Source organism: Salvelinus sp. IW2-2015, linkage group LG6.1, assembly GCF_002910315.2.
Source record: "Salvelinus sp. IW2-2015 linkage group LG6.1, ASM291031v2, whole genome shotgun sequence".
NCBI classification, from domain to species: Eukaryota; Metazoa; Chordata; class Actinopteri; order Salmoniformes; family Salmonidae; genus Salvelinus; species Salvelinus sp. IW2-2015.
Window position 1 is genome coordinate 21,993,242 of NC_036845.1, and position 26,673 is coordinate 22,019,914.

At 43.0% G+C, this 26,673-nt stretch overlaps 1 long non-coding RNA gene across 1 annotated transcript; it reads left to right on the forward strand.

Annotated features, from left to right (window-relative positions):
* The first annotated feature begins 21,488 nt into the window (after positions 1-21,488).
* LOC139027899 (uncharacterized) lies at positions 21,489-23,398 on the forward strand. Its single transcript, XR_011480045.1, has 2 exons — positions 21,489-22,116; positions 22,511-23,398. It is a non-coding gene; the product is annotated as an uncharacterized lncRNA (long non-coding RNA).
* The last annotated feature ends 3,275 nt before the right edge of the window (positions 23,399-26,673 follow it).

The window sequence follows — 26,673 nt, forward strand, 5'->3', positions numbered from 1 at the left end:
CCTGTTGGGTGTCGGATTGGCTTACAGCATCGAAAGAATAGTACGGGTTTCTTAGGTTCTGTGAAGAACATTTTACATACCTCAATTGGAATTCCATCTAAAAGTGGGAACTCTCCCATTTTGAATGACTCAATGGCATAATGTAATTCCTCCTCTATGATCAAACCTTCACCTAAAAACTGCTGCTCATCTGTACGTTTCAGGTGGGTGATATTCAATACAAAAAAAAACTCAAATCAAATTGTATTGGCCACATACACATATTTAGCAGATGTTATTGGGGGTGTAGCGAAATGCTTGTCTGTGAATGCTTGTGAGATTGTAGGGCTAGCTTCTGTTTGAACAACTGTTTGAAATAATTTGTTCCTTCTATTAATAATGCAATTCTCTAAAATGAGTTGATATTTTTTCAGGCAAAATTTCTCTGCTGTAAATGCATGAAATATATGGAGTATTTTTCACCATGTTCCATCCACGTGGTTTTAGACCTACAGTATAGATGATACCACCAACGACCTGTTGATGAAGTCTCTCTAGCTTTCTTTGTTTTCCATTGAGTAATTGTAATGTTGTAATTTAAATCTTTAAAATAATTGTCAATTTGTTGGTTTAGAGCAATGATGTCCTCTGTTTAAAAAGCTTTTCCTTGGCAAAAACCTTTTCTTTCTCCAAGAGGCATGTTTTATCACATGCCCACTGAAAGCGCATTTGATGGCATCCCATACAATATGCGGATCATCTGCGTCTGTACTGTGGTTAAATAATGAAATTATGTTTAAAATAAATTGTTATGAATAAAATTCACATCCTCCAGTAAGGATTGGTTAAACTTCCAAAACCCTGGACCTCTTGGGAATTCCTCACTGACAAGTTGGATTGTAATAACAGAGTACTTTGAACATAAATGTTCTGCAATAACAGTTTGATACCGTAGAACTGAGTAAAAAGCAAATAAAAAAATAATAAATTAGTCTCGCCTTCTCCCTTCTTCGCCAAGTATATCTAATTGACTGGGGACTTTTAAATCTCCCGATATCTACTAGACCCAGAGAGGATATATTCCCCTGATTGCTGAAAGAGCTTGTAGGTGATAATTTGACATGCGGCTCCCAGTTCTATCGATTACTGAATCTATCACTGTATTAAAATCTCAAACCATTATAATTTGTTTGTTACAATCCTTCAATTTCTGTATTGTCTCCTCTCAAAGAATAATGAATTGTACAATTTTGGGGCATGGAGGTTGATGAGACAAAAAACGTAAATTGTCCACTGATATTTCTAACATAATCCATCTCCCGTGAGAATCTCCTATAGTCACATGGATATTAGCTAATCTGATTACCAATAAGAATAAGAACCCCTCTTTTGTTGCTTAAGCCATGATTAAAGAACATACAGTGTTTTCGGGAAAGTATTGATACCCCTTGACCATATTTTGCTACGTGACACCCTTATTCTAACAAGCTTGGCACACCTGTATTTGGGGAGTTTCTCCCATTTTTCTCTGCAGAACCTCTCAAGCTCTGTCAGGTTGGATGGGGAGCGCCACCGCACAGCCATTTTCAGGTCTCTCCAGAGATGTTTGATCGAGTTCAAGTCTGGGCTCTGGCTGGGCCATTCAAGGACATTCAGAGACTTGTCCCGAAGCCACTCCTGTGATGCCTTGGCTGTGTGCTTAGGATCGTTATCCTGTTGGAAGGTGAACGGTCGCCCCAGTCTGAGGTCCTGAGCACTCAAGCAGGTTTTCATCAAGGATCGCTGTACTTTCCTCCGTTAATCTTTCCCTCGATCCTGACTAGTCTCCCAGTCCCTGCCGCTGAAAAACATCCCCACAGCTTGATGCTTCACAGTAGGGATGGTGCAAGGTTTACTCCAGACGTGATGCTCAACATTCAGAGTTCAATCTTGGTTTCATCAGACCAGAGAATCTTGTTTCTAAACGTCTGAAAGTCCTTTAGTTGCCTTTTGGCAAACTCCAAGCGAGCTGTCATGTGCCTTTTACTGAGGGGTGGCTTCTGTCTGGAAGAGTGTTGCAGAGATGGTTGTCCTTCTGGAAGATTATCCCATCTCCAGAGAGGAACTCTGGAGCTCTGTCAGAGTGACCATTGGGTTCTTGGTCACCTACCTGACCAAGGCCCTTCTCCCCTGGTTGCTCAGTTTGGCTGGGCAGCCAGCTCTAGGAACAGTCTTGGTGGTTCCAAACTTCTTCCATTTAAGAATGGAGGCCACTGTTTTATTGGGGAGCTTCAATGCTGCAGAAATGTTTCGGTACCCTTCCCCAGATCTGTGCCTCGTCACAATCATGTCTCTAAGCTCTTCGGAGTTCAATTCCTTCGACGTCATGGCTTGGTTTTTTCTCTTGGCACCCACCTGTCTATACAAGGTCCCACACTGTCAACTGTGGGACCTTGTATAGACAGGTGGGTGCCTTTCCAAATCATGTCCAATCAATTCAATTTACCACAGGTGGACTACAATAAAGTTGTAGAAGCATCTCAAGGGTGATCAATGGAAACAGGATGCATCTGAGCTCAATTTTAAGTCTCATAGCAATGGGTATGAATACTTATGTAAATAAGGTACTTCTGTCATTTAAAAAAAAAAATATTTGCCAAAATTTCGGGAAACATGTTTTTGCTTTGTCATTATTGTCACGATCGTCGTTACGTGAAAGAGAGGAGGACCAAGGCGCAGCGTGAAATGAACACATATTTAATCAACGAAGACGAAGAACACTTACAAACTAAACAAAGCAACAAACCGACGAACGTGAAGCTATATAATGACAAGTGCAGACACAGGCAACTTACACATAGACAATCACCCACAAACTACCTAATGACTATGGCTGACTAAATATGGCTCCCAATCAGAGACAACGATAGACAGCTGTCTCTAGGCAACCATAGACATACATACATCTAGACTAGACACTGCCCCATAAACATACAAAACCCCTAGACAATACAAAACACATACATCCCCCATGTCACACCCTGACCTAACTAAAATGATAAAGAAAACAAAGATAACTAAGGCCAGGGCGTGACAGTATCCCCCCCCCAAAGGTGCGGACTCCGGCCGCAAAACCTGACATAGAAGGGGAGMGTCCGGGTGGGCCTTCTTACGGCGGTGGCTCGGGTGCGGGACGTGGACCCCACTCCACCATAGTCAATACCCGCTTTGGTGGCGCCTCTGGAGCGAGGACCCTTACAGCGAGTCCCGGACTGAAGACCATCCTAGAGGGCGCTACTGGACGGAGGGGCAGCCCCGGACTGAGGGGCAGCTCCGGACTGAGGGGCAGCTCCGGACTGAGGGGCAGCTCCGGACTGAGGGGCAGCTCCGGACTGAGGGGCAGCTCCGGACTGAGGGGCAGCTCTGGACTGAGGGGCAGCTCCGGACTGGAGGGCAGCACATGACTGGAGGGCAGCTCATGACTGGAGGGCAGCTCATGACTGGAGGGCAGCTCATGATTGAGGGCAGCTCGATGACTGAGGGCAGCTCATACTGACTGACTGAAGGGAGCTCATGACTGGGGCGGCCTGGAGGCAGGCTCACTGACGCTCTGGACAGGTCATGGCGACTGACGGCTGCTGGCAGTCATGCTGCTGACGGCTCTGGCAGGTCATGGCTGACTGACGGCTCTGGCAGGTCATGGCTGACTGACGGCTCTGGCAGTCATGGCTGACGCGCTCTGGCAGGTCATGGCTGGCGGCGGCTCTGGCAGCTCCTGATGGCGGGCGGCTCTGGCAGCTCCTGACTGGCCGGCGGCTCTGGCAGCTCCTGCACTGGCGGCGGCTCTGGCAGCTCCTGGCTGAGCGGGCGGCTCTGGCAGCTCGGCTGACTGGCGGCGGCTCTGGCAGCTCCTGGGCTGCGGGCGGCTCTTGCAGCTCCTGGCTGGCGGCGGCCTTGGCAGCTCCTGGCATGGCGGCGGCTCTGGCAGCTCCTGGCTGGCGGGCGCTTCTGGCAGCTCCTGGCTGGCGGGCGGCTCTGGCAGTCCTGGCTGCGGCTCTGCAGCTCCTGGCTGCTGGGCGGCTCTGGCAGGCTCCTGACTGGCGGCGGCTCTGGCAGCTCCTGACTGCGGCTCCTGGACTGGCGGGGCGGCTCCTGACTGGCGGCGGCTCCTGACTGGCGGGCGCTCTGGCAGCTCCTGTCTGGCAGCTCCTGACTGGCGGGCCTCTGGAGCTCCTGACTGCGGCCGCTCTGGCAGCTCCTGACTGGCGGCGGCTCTGGCAGCTCCTGACTGGACCGGGCGCTCTGGCACGCTCCTGACTGGCGGCGGCTCTGGCAGCTCCTGACTGCGGGCGGCTCTAGCGGCTCGGGACAGACGGGCGGCTCTGACGGCTCGGGACAGTACGGCGGCTCTAGCGGCTCGGGACAGACGGGCGGCCTCTAGACGCTCGGGACAGACGGGCGGCTCTGACGGCTCGGGACAGACGGGCGCTCAGATGGCGCTGGGCAGGCAGGCAGCTCAGATGGCGCTGGGCAGGCAGGCAGCTCAGATGGCGCTGGGGGAGTCAGAGGGCGCAGTGCAGGCGGCACTGGGCAGACGACCGACTCTACCTGCTGAAGCGCACAGTAGGCCTGGTGCGTGGTGCGGAACTGGTGGTAACGGACTGGAGACACGCCACCACTAGGCGATCAGTGCGGGGAGCAGGAAACAGGGCACCAACTGGACTCTCAAGCGCACTAGCCCTATACCGTGGTGCGTGTACCGGCACTGGTGGTAGCGGCTGAGGGCACGGGGAGAAGAACAGTGCGTACAGGGTTCTGGAGACGTACAGGAGGCTTGGTGCGTGGTGTTGGCACTGGTGGTACTGGGCTGGGAACACTCACCACTGGGCGAGTGCGAGGCGCTGCCACAGGACTGCTGGTGCGCTGAGCTGGTACAGGACGTGCAGGGCTAGGGAGGCGCACAGGAGGCCTGGTGTGTGGTGCTGGCACAGTCTTCACCAGACTGCTAGCACGCACCTCAGGAACGAGTATGGAGAGCTGACTCAGGTGACATCAAATCCCGCACACGCTCCTTCAAGCGGATGCGGTGCTTTATGCTCCACACCAGCAAATCCCTCATTTCTCTCTCCTCCAATTTCCCCATTAATTCATCCACAGTCTCAGCTTCACTCCCCTTGCTCACCTCCAATTCCACCTCGACTGGCTCTGGTTCCATCTTCGGCTCCTCACAGTAAGCACGGGGAGCTGGCTCAAGTCTCCTACTTGACCCAGCTACACTCCCCGAGAGCCCCCACCCAAGACATTTTTGGGGGTGCCAGCCGCTCTGCCGTGCTAGCACCTCATACCGGCGCCTCTCTGCTTTCGCTGCCTCCAGCTCTGCCTTGGGGCGGCGATATTCCCCTGGTTGTGCCCAAGGTCCTCCGCCGTCTAATATTTCCTCCCAATTCCAATAGTCCTGCGATCGCTGCTGCTGCCTTGTATCACGCTGCTTGGTCCGGTTTTGGTGGGTGATTCTGTCACGATCGTCGTTACGTGAAAGAGAGGAGGACCAAGGCGCAGCGTGAAATGAACACATATTTAATCAACGAAGACGAAGAACACTTACAAACTAAACAAAACAAACCGACGAACGTGAAGCTATATAATGACAAGTGCAGACACAGGCAACCTACACATAGACATAGACAATCACCCACAAACTACCTAATGACTATGGCTGACTAAATATGGCTCCCAATCAGAGACAACGATAGACAGCTGTCTCTAATTGAGAACCAATCTAGGCAACCATTGACATACATACACCTAGACTAGACACTGCCCCATAAACATACAAAACCCCCTAGACAATACAAAACACATACATCCCCCATGTCACACCCTGACCTAACTAAAATGATAAAGAAAACAAAGATAACTAAGGCCAGGGCGTGACAATTATGGGGTATTMTGTGTAGACTGATGAGAATTAACTATTATTTAATCTATTTTAAAATAAGGCTGTCACGTAAAAAAAATGTGGAAAAAGGGAAAGGGTCTGAATACTTTCCGAATGCACTGTACAACCTCCCCAATCACTCTTCCATTTAGCTTCTTCCTTAGCTATAGAGTGACAACCAAATTAATGCAACCAAATGACAGGGATTAACGGTACATTTACTACTGGTGACATATGTAAATGGAGAATCAATAAAACAATGAATGCCATTCTGGAGAGACGCCTATATCGTCGCCACACACTTCTTGTCTCAACATTTTAAATGATAAATCAAGACACATTATCTTCACACATATTTTAGATGCTTTTTACTGACAGCCGCAAATCAATAAATCAGCGATGCCTTTTATCACTTCCCTGTATAGACAGGAGAAATTATTTAATTTTGGCAAATGTATTACCATTTACTTCCCCATTGGACCAACCACTATGCCATTTCTCTCTAGTTCTATTGGTTTTCAATTTAAAGGCACAATCCTACTCATATTAGAAACCCATTTGAGTTGTTGTATCTTTAGATTCACCCTCTTTCAAAGTTTCTGACAGACATTTTCATCTCTGTCACATGGAACTGCTATCAGGTGCGCTGTTTAGAATGGGGTTTTCCCTGGTGTGCCGTTTAGAAGGGGGTTTTCCAGCGAATTGCATTGTGGACAATTTTTGTAAAGGACGTTTTATTGGCTGCTTCATTACATGAGTTGCATGTTCTGTTAAGATGCATTACCATAATCTAAATGTGATTTCTGTCATTCTGAGTACCATGTGTGGACACCCTAATGGGTTATGCACCCAATGCATATGGGTCAGGTACATTTCTCAATATGGCCGGTAAATTAAAATCTTCCCGATCATGTTGTCCGGCGCAACATTTTCCTGACGGAAACCCTGGCTGAGAGCTATTGAAGTGGCTTGTCAGAGACCGGTCTCCTCTTTGGTATAACTGAATCATGCCCAACTGATGGGTTAAGCATCCTGCTCAGCTTATAATGGCCCATTACCCATTACAGTGCATTCCAATAGGATGTGGCGAGCACTCCAAGAGCACTGAGACAGCGTTTTCTCTGACAGGCAAATGAACTTCAAGACCTCTCAGGCAACAAATAGTCAGCATCAGATAATGAGATACAGTTTTATGGGGCAAGTATTGGAGGTGGCCAAAACAGACAGTACAGATACAGGAACGAACCCACTAGTAGCCTAGTAACGGTGTAGAAAATATGAAAAAGTGCCTCCTGAGTGGCGCTGTCACTCTCCCGAGTCCATACGGGAGTTGCGGCAATGGGACAAGACTAACTACCAATTGAATACCACAAAATTGGGGTGAAAAATTGATTTTTTTTTTTAATCATGTGCACTGAAGAGGGAAATATACTGAACAAAAATATAAAACGCAACATGTAAAGTATTGGTCCCATGTTTCATGAGATTAAATAAAAGATCCCAGAAATTGTCCATACGCACAAAAAGCTTATTTCTCTTAAATGTTGTTTATACATTTGTTTATATTCCTGTTAATCAGCATTTCTCCTTTGCCAAGATAATACATACACCTGAAAGGTTTGGCAAAGTTTAATCAAGAGGCTGATTAAACAGCATGATCATTACACAGGTGCACCTTGTGCTGGGGACAATAAAAGGACACTAAAATGTTCGGTTGTGTCACACAACATAATGCCACAGATGTCTCATGATTAGAAGGAGCGTGCAATTGGCATGCTGACTGCAGGAATGTCCACCAGAGCTGTTGCCAAAGAATTTCATGTTAATTTCTCTACCATATGCCGCATCCAACATCGTTTTAGAGAATTTGGCAGTACATCCAACCAGCCTCACAACCACAGACCACGTGTTACCATGCCAGCCCAGGGTCTCCACATCCAGCTTCTTCACCTGCAGGATCATCTTAGACCAGCCACCCAGACAGCTGATGAAACTGAGTTTGCACAATCGAAGAATTTCTGCACAAACTGTCATCTGTGTGCTCGTTGTCCTCACCAGGATCTTGATCTGACTGCATTTAGGCATTGTAATGGTATGGGCAGGCATAAACTACGGACAACGAACACAATTACATTTTATCGACGGCAATTTGAATGCACAGAGATTCCATGATGAGATCCTGAGGTCCATTGTCGTGCCATTCATCCGCCACCAGCACATCATGTTTCAGCATGATAACGCATGGCCCCATGTCGCAAGGATCTGRTCACAATTCCTGGAAGGTGAAAAGGTCCCAGTTCTTCCATGGCCCACATACTCACCAAACATGTCACCCCTTCAGCATGTTTGGGATGCTCTGGATCGACCTGTATGACAGCGCGTTCCAATTTCCGCCAATACCCAGCAACTTCGTACAGCCATTGAAGAAGAGTGGGACAACATTCCACAGGCCACAATCAACAGCTTGAGCAACTCTACGCAAGTGAGATGTGTCACGCTGCATGAGGAAAATGGTGGTCCCACCAGATACTGACTGGTTTTCCGATCCACGCCCCTACCTTTTCTTTTAAGGTATCTGTGACCAAGAGATGCAAATCTGAATTCCTAGTCATGTCAAATCCATACAAACTCAGCAAAAAAAGAAACGTCCTCTCACAGTCAACTGCGTTCATTTTCAGCAAACTTAACATGTGTAAATATTTGTATGAACATAACAAGATTCAACAACCGAGAAATAAACTGAACAAGTTCCACACACATATGACTAACAGAAATTGAATAATGTGTTCCTGAACAAAGGGGGTTCAAAATCAAAAGTAACAGTCAGTATTTGGTGTTACCTTTATTTTTTTAAATATTTTTTATTATTTTATCCCCTTTTCTCCCCAATTTTCGTGGTATCCAATCGCTAGTAATTACTATCTTGTCTCATCGCTACAACTCCCGTACGGGCTCGGGAGAGACGAAGGTCGAAAGCCATGCGTCCTCCGAAGCACAACCCAACCAAGCCGCACTGCTTCTTAACACAGCGCGCCTCCAACCCGGAAGCCAGCCGCACCAATGTGTCGGAGGAAACACCGTGCACCCGCCCCCCTCGGTTAGCACGCACTGCGCCCGGCCCGCCACAGGAGTCGCTGGAGCGCGATGAGACAAGGATATCCCTACCGGCCAAACTGCCGTTGCTCCAACGTGTACCTAACCATAAACATCAATGCCTTTCTTAAAATCAATACACAAGTATATATTTTTAAACCTGCATATTTAGTTAATATTGCCTGCTAACATGAATTTCTTTTAACTAGGGAAATTGTGTCACTTCTCTTGCAACAGTCAGGGTATATGCAGCAGTTTGGGCCGCCAGGCTCGTTGCGAACTGTGTGAAGACTATTTCTTCCTAACAAAGACAGCCAACTTCGCCAAACGGGGGATGATTTAACAAAAGCGCATTTGCGAAACAAGCACAATCGTTGCACGACTGTACCTAACCATAAACATCAATGCCTTTCTTAAAATCAATACACAGAAATATATATTTTTAAACCTGCATATTTAGCTAAAAGAAATCCAGGTTAGCAGGCAATATTAACCAGGTGAAATTGTGTCACTTCTCTTGCGTTCATTGCACGCAGAGTCAGGGTATATGCAAAAGTTTGGGCCGCCTGGCTCGTTGCGAACTAATTTGCCAGAATTGTACGTAATTATGACATAACATTGAAGGCTGTGCAATGTAACAGGAATATTTAGACTTTCTTTCACTGAAAGAATAAACGTTCTTTCAGTGAACGTTTTGTTTTGATGACCAAAGGCTCGTATTTCTGTGTTATTATGTTATAATTAAGTCTATGATTTGATATTTGATAGAGCAGTCTTACTGAGAGATGGTAGGCACCAGCAGGCATTTATTCAAACAGCACTTTCGTGCATTTTGCCAGCAACTCCCGAGATTAGGCTGGTGTAACTGATGTTAAATGGCTAGCTAGTTAGCGGGGTGCGCGCTAATAGCGTTTCAATCGGTGACGTCACTCGCTCTGAGACTTGGAGTAGTTGTTCCCATTGCTCTGCAAGGGCCGCGGCTTTTGTGGAGCGATGGGTAACGATGCTTTGAGGATGGCTGTTGTCGATGTGTTCCTGGTTCGAGCCCAGGTAGGGGTGAGGAGAGGGACGGAAGCTATACTGTTACACTGGCAATACTAAAGTGCCTGCAAGAACATCCAATAGTCAAAGGTATATGAAATACAAATCGTATAGAGAGAAATAGTCCTATAATTCCTATAATAACTACAACCTAAAACTTCATACCTGGGAATATTGAAGTCTCATGTAAAAAGGAAACACCAGCTTTCATATGTTCTCATGTTCTGAGCAAGGAACTTAAACGTTAGCTTTTTTACATGGCACATATTGCACTTTTACTTTCTTCTCCAACACTTTGTTTTTGCATTATTTAAACCAAATTGAACATGTTTCATTATTTATTTGAGGCTAAATTGATTTGATTGATGTATTATATAAAGTTAAAATAAAAGTGTTCATTCAGTATTGTTGTAATTGTCATTATTACAAATGAATMAATTCATTAATACATAAATAAAATCGGCCGATGGTCCTCCAATAAATCGGTATCGGCATTGAAAAATCATAATCGGTCGACCTCTAATCTCCTCCTATTGGACTGCACCAGATTTGCCAGTTCTTGCTGTGAGATGTTACCCCACTCTTCCACCAAGGAACCTGCAAGTTCCCGGACATTTCTGGGGGGGGGAATGTCACCCTCCGATCCAACAGGTCCCACATGTGAACAATGGGATTGAGATCCAGGCTCTTCGCTGGCCATGGCAGAACACTGACATTCCTGTCTTGCAGGAAATCACGCACAGAACGAGCAGTATGGCTGGTGGCATTGTCATGCTGGAGGGTCATATCAGGATGAGCCTGCAGGAAGGGTTCCACATGAGGGAGGATATCTTCCCTGTAACGCACAGCGTTGAGATTGCCTACAATGACAACAAGCTCAGTCCGATGATGCTGTGACACACCGCCCCAGACCATGATGGACCCTCCACCTCCAAATCGATCCCGCTCCAGAGTACAGCCCTTGGTGTAACGCTCATTCCTTTGACAATAAACGCGAATTCGACCATCACCCCTGGTGAGACAAAACCGCGACTCGTCAGTGAAGAGCACTTTTTGCCAGTCCTGTCTGGTACAGCGAAGGTGGGTTTGTGCCCATAGGCGACATTGTTGCTGGTGATGTCTGGTGAGGACCTGCCTTACAACAGGCCTACAAGCCCTCAGTCCAGCCTCTCTTAGCCTATTGCAGACAGTCTGAGCACTGATGGAGGGATTGTGCTTTCCTGGTGTGACTCGGGCAGTTGTTGTTGCCATCCTGTTCCTGTCCCGCAGGTGTGATGTTCGGATGTACCGATCCTGTGCAGGTGTTGTTACACGTGGTCTGCCACTGCGAGGACGATCAGCTGTCCGTCCTGTCCCCCTGTAAGCGCTGTCTTAGGCGTCTCACAGTACGGACATTGCAATTTACTGCCCTGGCCACATTTGCAGTCCTCATGCCTCCTTGCAGCATGCCTAAGGCACGTTCACGCAGATGAGCAGGGACCCTGGGCATCTTTCTTTTGGTGTTTTTCAGAGTCAGTAGAAAGGTCTCTTTTGTGTCCTATGTTTTCATAACTGACTTTAATTGCCTACCGTCTGTAAGGTGTTAGTGTCTTAACGACCGTTCCACAGGTGCATGTTCATTAATTGTTTATGGTTCATTGAACAAGCATGGGAAACAGTGTTCAAACCCTTTACAATGAAGATCTGTGAAATGATTTGGATTTTTACGAATTATCTTTGAAAGACAGGGTCCTGAAAAGAGACGTGTCTTTTTTTGCTGCGTTTATTAAGGCCTAATGTATTTATTTAAAGTGACTGATTTCCTTATACGTATGAACTGTAACTCAGTAAAACCTTTGAAATTGTTCCATGTTGCTTTTATATTATAGTTCTGTTACAGAAATGATTTAACAGTTTAACACCCTGTAAACATACCCTGTGTATCACATTTTTTATTCCTTGTGTTACTATTTTATTGTATTTTTTCATTTTTGTTTAACTGTGCACCAGTTGTATTCGGCGCATGCGACAGAACATTTAATTTAATTTGATATAATGATACACTATGCATCCAACACCTCTGCACTATCCTGCTTGAAGTAGTCTCTGTAAGACAGGACTACATTGGCAAAACAGGCAGCGGTTTTTTGCTACTGTATTACCACAGAGTTTGTGGTTTCTTTGGTATTACTGACTGTCCAGCATTAAGAGAACTGCAAGTAACTCCATTCAACATAGCCTAACTACAAAAACACTGGCACCTACCTCACACAGACTACTCTGCTCAAACACAAACAATGTGCCAATGTCCTCTACTTTATCATGACCTTGAAAACATCAAATCTCCTTTAGTTAAGGGAATAAAATTATGACAATTTAAATATTCATACATAAACATTCCATGAAAATGTATCCATCAAATGTCCCATTCAGTTTTTGTACCATAACAATCTATTCTCATCAGTATTTTGTGGCACACCCCATGGTACTCAGGTATAGACTTAGCCAGCAGATCCGACCCGCTTGCTTACTGCTGCACTAGAGTCTGAGACTTCCTATGTAGACACTGCGGAGATGGCGCGAGATATGACTCGGAAAACGCAACTCAATCAGTCATTTTCTATTAAGGTATCTTTACTTTTACTCAAGTATGACAATTGGGTACTTCTCCCACCACTGGTTAGGCACCACAGTTTAGGGTTAAGCACGAATTCCAAATATCTAGCCTAAAATAATGAAAGAAAAACCTCAATGTAGCCTATAAATATAAACTGCACAAGAATTATACATTTATGAATTTAAGGTATTGCTTTCTTTATTCAACCCGCCCGCTTTTCATCCACACAATAATTCATGACCCTGAACCCGTCTTCCCCATGGATATAACCGCGGGTTATGAATGAGAACGAAAACGTCAGTTTACTTAAAAACTAGCCGTCGTTCAATCTTCTCAGTGTAACAGTTGGGCTACTGGGACAATTCGAAGTACAACGCATTTCTCATCCCTGGACTGAGGTACTTTTTCAGAGACATATCTCGTGTCAGCTCCGCAGTGTCTTAATCTACACAGGAAGCCTGTCCAACTCTACTCCATTCATAGACGCTAACTGCTTGAGCGCCTATCAAAGATAGTATCTTCTGCCCGGGGACCCGGCGCTTGCTCTAAATATTAACATGCATCGCTTGTGTTACATTTTTGGAACCATAAGGACTGTATCTTTCATATCAGCGAGAATTCATTTTTAGAAAACAAATGATTAAATTACTACACACCTTTTATAGGGTTAGTGTTCCCACAAGGCCATATTGCCATGTTACATTGTTTGTTTACGGAAGGCAGACAGAAGACATAGTGCTAATTATTTATTTTGCTTGCTCCGAACACCTGCGTGTAAGCATAAATGGGGAGGAAGTGTAGTTCGTCAACTGGTGGCGCACACAGCTTGTGGATCTGTGAAAAACTGCTACTACAGTAAGTGTAGATTTTTTATTTGAAAGATTCTCTCACTGATATGAAATATAAGCAGCATATCAGCATATGTTTTGAAAACCGGTTTGAAAGTGATGAGTGACTTTTCTAAACGTTAAAACACAGCCTCGGAATTGTAGTTCACATGCAAATGTATGTGCACATGCAAATGTATGTGTAGACAGCTTGACAGAAATGGTAGCAGAAGGTGAATGTTGAACTTTTGTTGCACATATATCCAGATGATGCTGCATATCATTTTGCGCAATAACACTGTCGGTATAATCTAAGCGTAAGCAAGCGCTAGCATAAACTATCCTACAGCTGAGCCATGATGCAGGAGCGAGTAGTATCCATATTAGGCTATCATGTCTCCATATTGGCTCTAGCACAGAGACATAAATCATGCATAAACAAGTTAATGCAAGCTAACTTGAGGTCACAGGAACGCTAATATTCCTCTCTCGATTCGCAAAACCAAATCGACAATGACCCATTAGTTTATCTTGCTCTGTTTGGACGCATATTTTGGCTACAAACAATATTATAATATTTATATAATTATAATAATAATGTAAGACAACTTCGCTTGTGTATCCTTTGAAAACAACAATGTCAACACTGAAAATATAGAATGTGTCTATGCATAGGCTATCGAGCCAGTAGAGTTTGTATTTGAATGAACACGTGGCATGGGGAACTGCCTTATTTAGGGGCAGAACGACAGACTTTTACCTTGGGGATTCGATCTAGCAACCTTTCGGTTACTGGCCCAACGTTCTAACGACTAGGTTACCTGCCGCCCTAGTATCCTAATGATTATGGCAGTAGGCAGATTATGCAATAGTCATGTAAACACCCTACTCTGTTTATCTTAATCTGTGTAAAGTCAAAATCGAAGTAAGCATAAATCGATTAAAACACCTGGTTTTCTGAGAAATCMTTCGAATTATTAGGACATGTACACACCTTAATTGGCGTTTAAGTGGTGTATTTGATCTATCTGCGCATGTGCTAGCATCAGCATCTTTAGCACGAGTGAAGTGAGTTCTGAATAACTGAGTGTATGCGTTTTAGAAGTAGTTTTCGCATACAAACTTTATGTCCAAAATCAGAATCAAATATGCTTCCCAAAAATAATATGTTCGATGTGGTAGATCGTTTATTTCGATTTGCGATTTTCTGCATGTATTAGTGCGGTCTGGTAGACTGATTTCAGATGCGTCCATGTAAACAGGATTAGGAAAATCGTTATTCTTGCAAAGCATGTACACGTTTTAATCGAACTATATTACATGAATCTGATCATCCACAATAATCGCAATATTGTGTGCATGTAAACGTACTCATTGTTGCGGTTGGGTGGAATTGTTACAATGCAACATTGAAGCAACGTTAACACTGTTGGTTATAATGCATGAAAGATTAGCGGTTTGCTGCAGCGCAACATGTAAAGGCAACTATGCAGAGCACATTCTCCCGCGAATAACGGAACAGGTAAACCATCAAATGGGTGTTCAATAAAATGCATAGTCTATTCGTAGACTCAGTTTAGCCTATTGTGCATATCAAAGAAAGCCGCAGCAACATTTCTAACTGTTGCTTATGGCTGAACAGTGGGCAAATCTAACAAATGATGGACCTTTAGGAAACCAAACGCATAGATAGCTATAGCGGCTGTTTTCGAACTATTAAGTAGCCCACTTAGCAACTGGCTGTTTCGTCAACTGTAGCCTATCATATTATTGCCAAAAAAACGAATTGAATAGACTACGCAGTAGTCCCACAGGGATGAAGAATAGTCACCACATATCTAAAAATCAAACCGTAGCCTGTAGCTCACCTCTTTGTAGGAAAAAGAGGTTTGCTAATTGCCACCCAGTGTAACATCACCACTCCATCCCACTGATAACATCTAGAGAGCATCATCACGCGCATCCATTGTGCTTGAACGCCAACAAGAACATCAATGGAGATCAAGGTGGACAATACACCGTCACTGATTTAAGCGGTAAAAACAAAATAAATATGTACGAAAACTAATAAAAAATTACATTTGGAAAAAAGTTGTTACAAATCTATATTTCCAATGGCAGTGTCTTAGTGATTGCCAAGTTAAAACCACGTTCATTGTGTTTTGCAGGAAATTATTCCATCTCTGTTTACTCTACCATGTTACTTTAGACCTCACATACCTTCTCTCCTGACTCATGAATTGCCCTCCTCTTGTTTGGAAATCGGTTACAATCGATTTAATATAGCTAGGCTACTCAGCCATTTCCTCATCACTTTTTCCCAGGCCCCCATCGAAACTTTTTTTTTACCGGAATGACCGGAAACAACCTGAAGGGCATTTTGGTAGTAGTAGTTCTTGTGTAAAACCGCAGCCAGGGCATCTCAATGGCCTACTATGGATGGTAGTCTCAAATCGAATCTGCCTCGGATTAAAAAGACTTCAATACCCAGCAAGCATTGTAAGGAAAACAGTCCAAGCGCACTGTTATAACTGTTTTCGTAATCTAAAATCATTATGATGTTCCTCAATGAAATAATGCATTACAGCTGACTGTTACAAGACAGTATTCTTTGTTTCAATGTCAGTGATGTTTAATTCAATACTTTCATATTTTTATCATCACAAATGACCATTAAGATATGCTGGTAACTGGTCTCATAAGCTTTCAGAGCAACTTAAGCACAAATGGAGCATGGACAACTCTAAAGATAAATGTGTTTTAAGATCTTTTGATGATTCAAGCTTGAAATCTTTTTTTTAGCAAAAGACAAAGCTCTCGATGTACTGCACTCTTATGGGGGGAAAGGGGGCTAACTAGAACCATAAGATGTTCTACGATAGAACCCTTTTTGAGCTGGGTAGAGCCCTTTTTGGTATCAGGTAGAACCTTTTCACTAATATGAACTAAACGTTTTCTACCTTGAACCAAAAAAGGATTATCCTACAGGGACAACTGCAGAAGCTGCTTTGAACTCTTTTTCTAAGAGTGTGCAGGTGTCGGCATAAGTCTTACTTTATGTCGAACAATTGTATTCTTGTTTTATATGTAACAAATATACAGAATGTGTCATATCAACTGGAAAAGCCTAATTGTTGCCATGAATAGAACAAATATATATTAAGTCAGTTTATCATATTGAAGGGAATTTTTAGATTGAAGGTACGTTGGATTGAATCAGACCAAGTAGGGTACAGAATAGCTAAAGCCTGTAAACTCTCTGCAAGCTTCAGCTTCAATTTACATTGGACATACAGCCTCATCTAGTGGCTGAATGGTAGTAAATAATTTACTGCCTCCTGAACATGCTGCTTATTTTCTTGATGTTGTAGTCATACTCTAGGAATGATCTTGTGCCAGTGGCATGTGATGTGAAGGGAAGGCAGGAAGGACTAACAGAGTATGAAACAAAGTGTTGGATCAGCTGGAAACTGCGGCAGAACAAATACACAAGTGTTTTTATTGACCATAATAGATTTCAGAGGGAATAACTTTTGGCATAACAGAACTCATCATTTTCCATAATCACAATTTAATGTATATATATTTTTTGCCTAAATGCCATGTTTCTTATTGGAAGGTTTATGGTAGGACACTGAATTGAAAACAGATCGTACGTGAACATGTTTTTCCTTTAGTTAAAAATATTATTCATTTTTGTTTAACAAAGGAATGCAATGATGACTACTGAAAACAAAATGTTTAACCTTTACAACATGCACATCTGATCAAATGTACTACTCTGTTGGTACTCTCTAATAGGTTCTCCACAGCTAGAACTGAATGGAGGACGTTTTTTTGAATACATATTCTAGTATTTTGAAACCCGTTATGCACTTGACTAAATCATTGCCCGATCATGTGTCAACAACTTTTCCATGTAACTTCCTCAAGGAAGAAGCGTTTTTAAGTCTAGAAATCTGATTCCAGCTTGATGGTTGTTCTTAGATTGAGACATTATAAAGTAATCAGGCATTGGACAGTATTACACCTCCTTAGATATGAGCATGTGCCCTTTGCTCTGATAACATTGCCATGCCTCTCTTTGCCTAACAACAACAACAGCAACATTAAGGTACAGCATAGTAGAGTTAGGCTCACTACTGTATTTCTTATTTCTTCAGAACTCTGTCTGTCTGAGGTGTTGATAGAACACTGCAGCCAGATGTTTTGTCCAACATAACAAAACATGATCTGGTTCCCTGGTGTTAGAAAAACATCAGAACATAGTGAAGGCCAGAGACAGATATGTGTTGGTGTTGGTTGTTTCAGGTGTTCTTGTGCTGTATCAGGTTGCCTTTGCATGTTATGAGACATTATTTCTTCCAGTGGTCCTCCTACATACTTGCACCAATAATAGTATGCAGCGGGTAGAATGGATTAGGCCATAATCTAGGCAGGAATGTCTATGTTCGGGGACCAGGCCAGTTGCACAGGATTTGATCACTGGTTGCAGCTGGATAGCAGGACAACCAGGGCTGGCTCCAGGCTTAAGCAGCATAAGCGGTCGCCTAGAGGCCCCAGGCGCTAGGGGTCCCCCGACCCAAAAACATTTTATTTATATTTTTAGGAACTCAGTCGGAATCTCAACTTATTCTTTATATTTAGAATAGTAGAATACACAAGGTGCAATTTCAAAATGTGGATGTGCATCAGCAGTATTTCTCTTGTTATGTTAGTCACTGACAGTCACTCAATTATGCATGTCAGCTAACAATGTTTTGATAGATAAGTTAGTCTAGCCATCTATCTACTGTAAACCTTTAATAATCGTTTTCGAATACCGACCTGGCACGCAGTGCCAAATAGTGCCAAATAGTGTCCATTTGCCAAAAAAGTGTGTGTGTCCCTCGCCTCTGTAGGGCTGTTGCTAGAACTTGCAAAATTATGACCGGCCTACGTAATTAACCAAAGCGTCCGTTGCTATGCTGGTCACTTGGCTCTATTTTACCCTGTAGCAGTCGCGGAGGATGGAGGATGCAGGTATTTCTGGTTCTATTTCACCTCCTAAACGCTCGCTTGGTCCGCACTAATTTATTACCTCAGAATCACTCTCCAAGGACTACCATATATTTGTCTTTATATAAGAAAATATTGTTAAATAGGAATAAATAATTCAAGCTCTTTTTAGGTTGATTTTAGATTGACATTGCTAGATACTTTTTTACCTCAGCCTGCATAGCCAGCTAGCTAGCCAGACAGTTTTATTTAGCTAACATTAGCTAGCTAGCTAACTGTTATTGTAGCTTTCTGTTTGTATGTAGCTTGCACTTTAATGCAGTGGTGGGCCGTCAGGGCCTGCAAGGCCTTCTCTGCTGGCCTAAACATCATCAGAATATAATTTTTTTTTAAATATATTTTCCCACAAATATGTATTAAATTATTCCCCAGAGTAAGAGTTATACTCTTCATTTCATAGCTTTCCTCTTGGTTGCACTGCTTCCAGCCCCAGGTTGAGATTTGGAGGGCTGGTCTTTATGTTAGATCTTTTATCCAATCATATTCAGCCATCATGTGTTGCCAGGGGTCTAAAATCTGCTCTTAGGCCTTCAGAATCAACAGTGCAGGCGCTTGTAGCTTAAAGTGAATGGGAAATAAAATTTTGTGTCAACCAATCAGCTTTAGAGTTGGCTATTGTACGCCTGCTGGCTGGCTCCAGTGTTACACAGGAGCCAGCTAGCAGGCGTAGGGTCCACGTCTTTTGATTGGATTACCAATATTGAGAGGCAGGTCCTATGGGCAGGTCTATGCAGATCTAGGAAACTGAATTTGATAAACGAATTAATTCGCGTACTACCTAAACTGTTTTTGAACCCACAATGGCGGAAGGAGGAGAAGATATCGATTTGGTCGAGGATATAATTATAACGCCATTCCAAGACGAACTTTTCAAGAAAAGTTAGACATTGTAAGGAGAGGTCGCCCGACGCCACAAAGCCTGTCACAGGCGGGAAAGGGGTTCGTTCGTTCGCCACTTTAAAGTTTCAACTATGAGCGTGTCAGGCTCACAGGTTCCGAGAAGCACTGCAAACTGTACTGCTGGGAATGCCTATTATTTGCAAGTGATCGATTTGGTGTTTGGAGCACACGGCTTTGCAAACTTGAGTTGTCTAACCAAGGCAGCAACGAGCACCCAAAGTACGGCTGGGCACTTACAAGCAATGGTGCTTTTGAAAACGTTTGGGGACACCAGAGTGGAGCTACAGCTCTCACTCGTCCTGCGTTATGTGACGGACACGGGAGTCAAGGAGCGATTTATCCGGTTTGAAGATGTGACAAGCGGCAAGCGAGCTGATGACATTGCCGCTCTATTTTTTCCGTTTCTTGGAGGAAAATGAATGTAGTCTGGATAAAGTTGTGGCACAGTGTTTGATGGCGCAGCAGTCATGGCATCTGGACTCAATGGGGTGCAGGCTAAAGTTAAGGAGAGGGCACCGATGGCCTTATTCATTCACTGCTATGCACATCGACTAAATTTAGTACTGACTCAAGGAGCCTCAAAGCTTAAAGAATGCAAGGTCTTCTTTGCCAACCTCAATGGCCTTGCAGCATTTTTCTCACGATCCCCTAAGCGCAGCCAACTGTCTAATAATCAGTCTTTGGTGAGTAGGCATACAATGCATGTTATTTTTTATTAAAATGTGTATGTATGTTTCGCATTTTTATTTCGTTAATATTAAATACCTATATAACATAATTAAATGGCAAATAGCCTATGTTGCAAATTATTTGTTTTCTTTTATTTTCAGTGAATAGTTATGTGTCTTTATCATCACGGTGAAACTGCTTTGGGTGCGACAATGCGCTGTTTAGTGAACACACTGTATTTKTTTTTTGGGGGACTTAAAGCTCAAAGTTTATGGACCAGAAATGGATAGAAGAAGAATATTAATATAACTCTGTTGCACTCGACTATGTTCTTGCCTATTAGTTGAACTGTACTGTATTGTACTCTTCCCCTGCAATTCTCTGAAAAAAATGTCAATTTCAAGGTGACGCAACGCCTGGTTATACTGCGTTTCTGTCTAAATGTATAGTGTCTAGAGCCATGGCATCTAAATGATGGTAATAACAGGTGGATTAATTCGGGTGGGACTGTGTAGGACCTCACTGAAGGCCCAGGCGCCAGGCCCACGGCACGCTACTGCTTTAATGACATCCCTCGAGGAGATTTTATCTTTCCAACCAGGCGAAGTACTATGAAGACACCACTGATCTTGACAAGAGGCGCACCATTCCTAAGGGGGCAGAGAATATCACAATTCAGGTTAACTTTAAGTAGTTACCTACTATTATATCACTGGAAGGATTTATTGTACAACCAATTTTCAAAACTTAGCCATCTAGGGTCTCCACCGAGCTAGGTAAATCTGCATTTAGTTTTAATGCACCAAATTGCTGGAACAAAATTCAAAATACATTTAATCTTGATGTTCTGGTGCCATTCGGGCAATTTAAATATTGATTGTGGAGGAATGTAACTTTTTTTCTGGGTGATTTGTGACGTTTTATTTGTGTTTCCCATGACTGTATTTTGGTATTTTAATATGTATATGTTTGGGTATAATGTGTATATTTATTTATATTGTATATACTGGGCACATTTGTAAAAAAGACCTAGGTCTCAATATGTTTTCTAAAATAAATATAAATAAAATAAAAGTTGGTAATTTACAGTACCAGTCAAAAGTTTGGACACACCTACTCATTCCAGGGTTTTTCTTTATTTTTACCATTCTCTACATTGTAGAATAATAGTGAAGACATCAAAACTATGAAATAACGCATATGTAATAATGTAGTAACCAAAAAAAGTCTTAAACAAATCAAAATCTATTTATATTTGAGATTCTTCAAAGTATCCACCCTTTGCCTTGATGACAGCTTTGCACACGTGGTATTCTCTCAACCAGCTTCATGAGGTAGACACATGGAAGGCATTTCAATTAACAGGTGTCCCTTGTTAAAAGTTAATTTGTGGAATGTCTTACCTTCTTAATGCATTTGAGCCAATCAGTTGTGTTGTGACAAGGTAGGGGTGGTATACAGAAGATAGCCCTATTTGGTAAAAGACAAAGTCCAAGTTATGGCAAGAACAGCTCAAATAAGCAAAGAGAAACAATAATCCATCATTACTTTAACCCTTTCATGCGTGAGTTCCAAATATCTCTCACGGTCGCCCCAGCGTGAGTTTTTTTATGCATGTGATGTTAGAACGTTCTCTCCATTCCAGAATGTGATTGTTACGCAACAGTACATTTAATCTGCGTTACCCTCAAACCGAAGCACTCAGCCTGTTTTTATTTATAGGCTGTTTTCAACTTGTCAATTTAAAATTATTTTCTAGCAAGTTTATTTTCTAAGAACAGTTTGAATTGACCTCATTCATTCACATAAAAGTAGTCATTTTTACTTTTGCCGACCAATACATTTTTTGGACATTTCTGACCCGGACAAAATTCCCCAAACACTTCCCAATTGTTTGTGCAGTTCAAGTCTGCAGACATTTGCTCATCTCTCGTCCTGCACACACGTGTTCACATTTTCCGTCTGTTGCCTGCATCGCAGTCATAGTTATTTTCGTTAGCAATAGTAACTTCGGAAATGTGTGCGTTTCTATCAAAGTAAGTGCCTTATTACGTTATAATAGTTTCTGCATGTCGTGTTATGTCGTTTATACTGTAGCATAATATTTTTGTGTATATTCCTTATAACCAAGGACACGCAAGCTAACGTTACTCATTTCATAACCTTTATGGTGTTATATTCAATCGGGCTTATGTAGCTAGCTACATTCTTCTATTAGCTCTGTAAAACAATGCTAATTGCTTCAGAGAAGTATTGGCTTGTTGTATTTTGAAGCTACCATGGAAAAATATAAAAATATCTTCTTATATCACTTGGTTGTTTTCTGAGTGCATTCCACAAAGCTGTTTATCATGTCCGCCATATCCACTGCCCCATTTTGAGGTTTTAGTCAAGTACGCAGTCTGGTTTGATTTTTCTCTCTCCCGTCAGGTGGTCCACCTTCCCTGTGGCCGACATGGTTGCTGTATGGACAGTGGAAAGGACATGGGTGTCTCGTTTGTCATGCCACTTGTCACTGCCAGCTGTTGACATTTCTTATTTTGTATAAAGAGTCATTTAGGATGGCAGTAGCATTGTTAATGAAATGCAGTCATTGCAGCAGAACTAGGAAGCAGTTTTTGGAAAAAAGGGTCGCAAAGAAGGGAGTTGCAAACATAGGATCTGTGCTCCCGTTTTCTCTTAGGGAGTTCTTTTTTACTATCCCCATGAGAAGGACTGTCACCAGGAAGGTATACATTTCTCTAATTGTGGTTGTCCCCCCCACTCATGGCTGCTCTCTATTCCTGTAACTCCAATGCATTGATCTCTGCTATGTCTCCCACCAACTCCTCTGTTAGAAACAACTTGAAGCACTCTGCCTCAGATGGAAATGGCAAGGGTGTTGCACTCCAGACTGGGACTAATCAAAGCAAACAGCAGGGCCAGGAGGGGTGAAATGGCTGGCAGCCTTCCAGCTACCACAGAACTCCTATACTTCATCCACTGTCGGTCTACCGCCATCACCACCAGCATCTTCAAAGGGAACTGGGACTTTGTCAGTGGACAAGGGGTCCTCAGATTCAGGGTTCTCAATGGCTGGGGGGACAGCTCCTCACTGTCACTGTCAGAATCTGATTCCTGACTTTCAGACTCATTGTCAGATTTTTTTTTAAATCTCCAGAAGTTGACTTCTTTTGAAAGACATTGCTAATGCTCCAGTTTAGCTCACTAGCCACACACATAAACAACAACACTGAATGGCTGAGAGTGGGAGTGAGAGGTTACGTGATTGACTGCCTGCACGCGCCATTTGTATCAATAAATCACTATCAGAAAATGTTTTGTGGTAATTATTGATATATTTACTATTTTATTCACGTTTTTCAATTACCAGTATTAAATCATGCATTCCGATTCTAGCATAGATTGTAATGGGCACATAGTATGTGTTTAAAATACGTTTTTGAAGGTTATACTGATTATGATGAGCTAAGCTAATTCCAGCTATGTGTGGAGCCATGTTTGTTGACATACAATGCATTCTGGGTTTCACGTAATCGTCTGTCAGACCAAYGATGCTATAACAAAATGAGGTGAGTAAGGGTTSACWKATTTWTTGYGAACTTCAGGAAGTGAATGGTGGGATGTGAACGATGGTAGACGACACACCCCTTCAACATGCATACTATAAACAGACCAAACTCATCTTGTCTTCTATTATCTTTGGTTTCTGAGTTGGAAAAGCATGGCTGCGCGCTGAAACTAATCATCGTCGGATTACTTTTGATTTCTAGATAGTGTTTTACTCATTTATTTCGATCAATGGTGAGCTCACCAGTGATGTGATTAATTATATATAGTAATTGCTATTAGCTAATTCATATTGTAGTGTATGTCAGCCGAGAGTTAGCAAATATGATCGCTTGTGTTCAGTTAGCGCTAGGACAAATGTAGCCTACATTTTTACAGTTTGGATGATTGTGTTATGCTATAGATACTTCTGTGAATATCTGAACATTGCATCCAAAAATAAACTGCTAAATTCTGGACATAACTTTGTAAGGACTGTGTTTGTGTAAATAGTTTCTGAAAAAAGTGTGGCCAGCTCAAATGCTGATTGTTGCGTTCAGGGACCACTGTAGAATGGTACTTCTGAAAGGGTTAAGACATGAAGGTTAGTCAATACGGAAAATGTCAAGAACTTTGAAAGTTACTTCAAGTGTAGTCGCAAAAACCGTCAAGTGCTATGATGAAACTGGCACTCATGAGGACCGCCACAGGAAAGGAGGACCCGGAGTTACCTCTGCTGCAGAGGATAACTTCATTTTCAACCCAAATAAATGCTTCACAGAGTTCAAGTAACTGTAAGGACAGACGCTGGGAGACGAGAAGCATGTACAGGGAGTGAATATTTAATGAATAAACAGACAGGAAACAAAACACGAACCGCGTCTGGACAAGAGACACAACGACATTAATGCTGACTCGGGAAAGAAACTAAGGAAGTGACAGATATAGGGGAGGTAATTAATAACGTGATGGAGTCCAGGTGAGTCCGATGAAGCTCGGATGCGCGTAAAGATGGTGATAGGTGTAAGTAATGATAAGCAGCCTGGCGACCTCGAGCGCCAGAGAGGGGGACCGGGAGCAGACGTGACAGTAACAGACACCTCTCAACATCAACTGTTCAGAGGAGACTGCGTGAATCAGGCGTTCACAGTCGGATTGCTGCAAAGAAACCACTACTAAAGGACACCAATAAGAAGAAGAGACTTGCTTGGGCCAAGAAACATGAGCAATTGACATTAGACCGGTGGAAATCTGTCCTTTGGTCTGATGAGTCCAAATGTGAGATTTTTGGTTCCAACTGCTGTGTCTTTGAGAGACGCGGAGTAGATGAACAGATAATCTCCACATGTGTGGTTCCCACCGTGAAGCATGTAGGAGGAGGTGTGTTGGTGTGGGGGTGCTTTGCTGGTGACACTGTCTGTGATTTATTTAGAATTCAAGGCACACTTAACCAGCATGGCTACCACAGCATTCTGCAGCGATACGCCATCCCATCTGGTTTGCGCTTAGTGGGACTATCATTTGTTTTTCAACAGGACAATATGACCTCCAGGCTGTGTAAGGGCTATTTGACCAAGAAGGAGAGTGATGGAGTTCTGCATCAGATGACCTGGCATCCACAATCACCCGACCTCACCCCAATTGAGATGGTTGTGGATGAGTTGGACCGCAGAGTGAAGGATAAGCAGCCAACAAGTCCTCAGCATACGTGGGAACTCCTTCAAGACTTAAAAAACATTCCAGGTGAAGCTGGTTGAGAGGATGTCAAGAGTTTGCAAAGCTGTCATCAAGGCAAAGGGTGGCTACTCTGAAGAATCTAAAATATATTTTAATTTGTAAAACATTTTTGGGGTTACTACATGATACCATATGTGTTATTTCATAGTTTTGATGTTTTCACTATTATTCTACAATGTAGAAAAGAGTAAAAATACAGAAAAACCCTTGAATGAGTAGGTGTGTCCAAACTTTTGACTGGTACTGTACATGTTGCCGGCCGTCCAGCAGCAGAAAGGAGGCACAGATTGTTTGCTATTGGAAACGGTTTTACTCTCTGCAGAGGTGAGGAACCCTCTATGGCACGATACCATCAGAAATCCATGGGGGTATTTTTCTCCCTGCTCTGCTGAGGAGTATTTTTCTCTGCTCATACAGGCATAATAAAGCCCTACACTAATTTGATGGACATTTATTTTAAATATGATTTTAAAATTGTGATTTATCAGGGGTGCTGCATCAATCTACCGCCTATGCTGGTGCAGGAGATGATGCAAGCATTTTCATGTGTCTTGTTTGTCTCATGTCGTCAATGTCCGTGAATTTGTCTGTCCATGGTGTCCGTCGTTCCGTAATTTGTTTTGTCTGTTGTTTTCCCCACTCTTGTTGTCACTCCTTGGCCGGCTCCCCATCTCAAGGCAATAGGTATTTTACAACATTTACATGCCTTGTCATTTGCATGTTATTGTAAATAACTTTAATCATGTTGTAATAATAATGTTTTTCATTTGTTTAAATATGTGTTTTCTTGCAGACATTGGCAGTGTGAAAGTTGGTAAGTTGGTTCGCTAGTACAGTTGAAGTCGGAAGTTTACATACACCTTAGCCAAATACATTTAAACTCAGTTTTTCCACAATTCCTGACATTTAATCAGAGTATAATTTCCCTGTCTTAAGTCAGTTAGGATCACCACTTTATTTTAAGAATGTGAAATGTAAGAATAATTGTAGAGAGAATTATTTATTTCAGCTTTCATTTCTTTCATCACATTCCCAGTGGGTCAGAAGTTTATATACACTCAATTTATATTTGGTAGCATTGCCTTTTAATTGTTTAACTTGGGTCAATCGTTTCGGATGGCTTTCCACAAGCTTCCCACAATAAGTTGGGTGAATTTTGGCCCATTCCTCCTGACAGAGCTGGTGTAACTGAGTCAGGTTTGTAGGCCTCCTTGCTCGCACAKGCTTTTTCAGTTCTGCCCACAAATGTTCTATGTCATTGAGGTCAGGGCTTTGTGATGGCCACTCCAATACCTTGACTTTGTTGT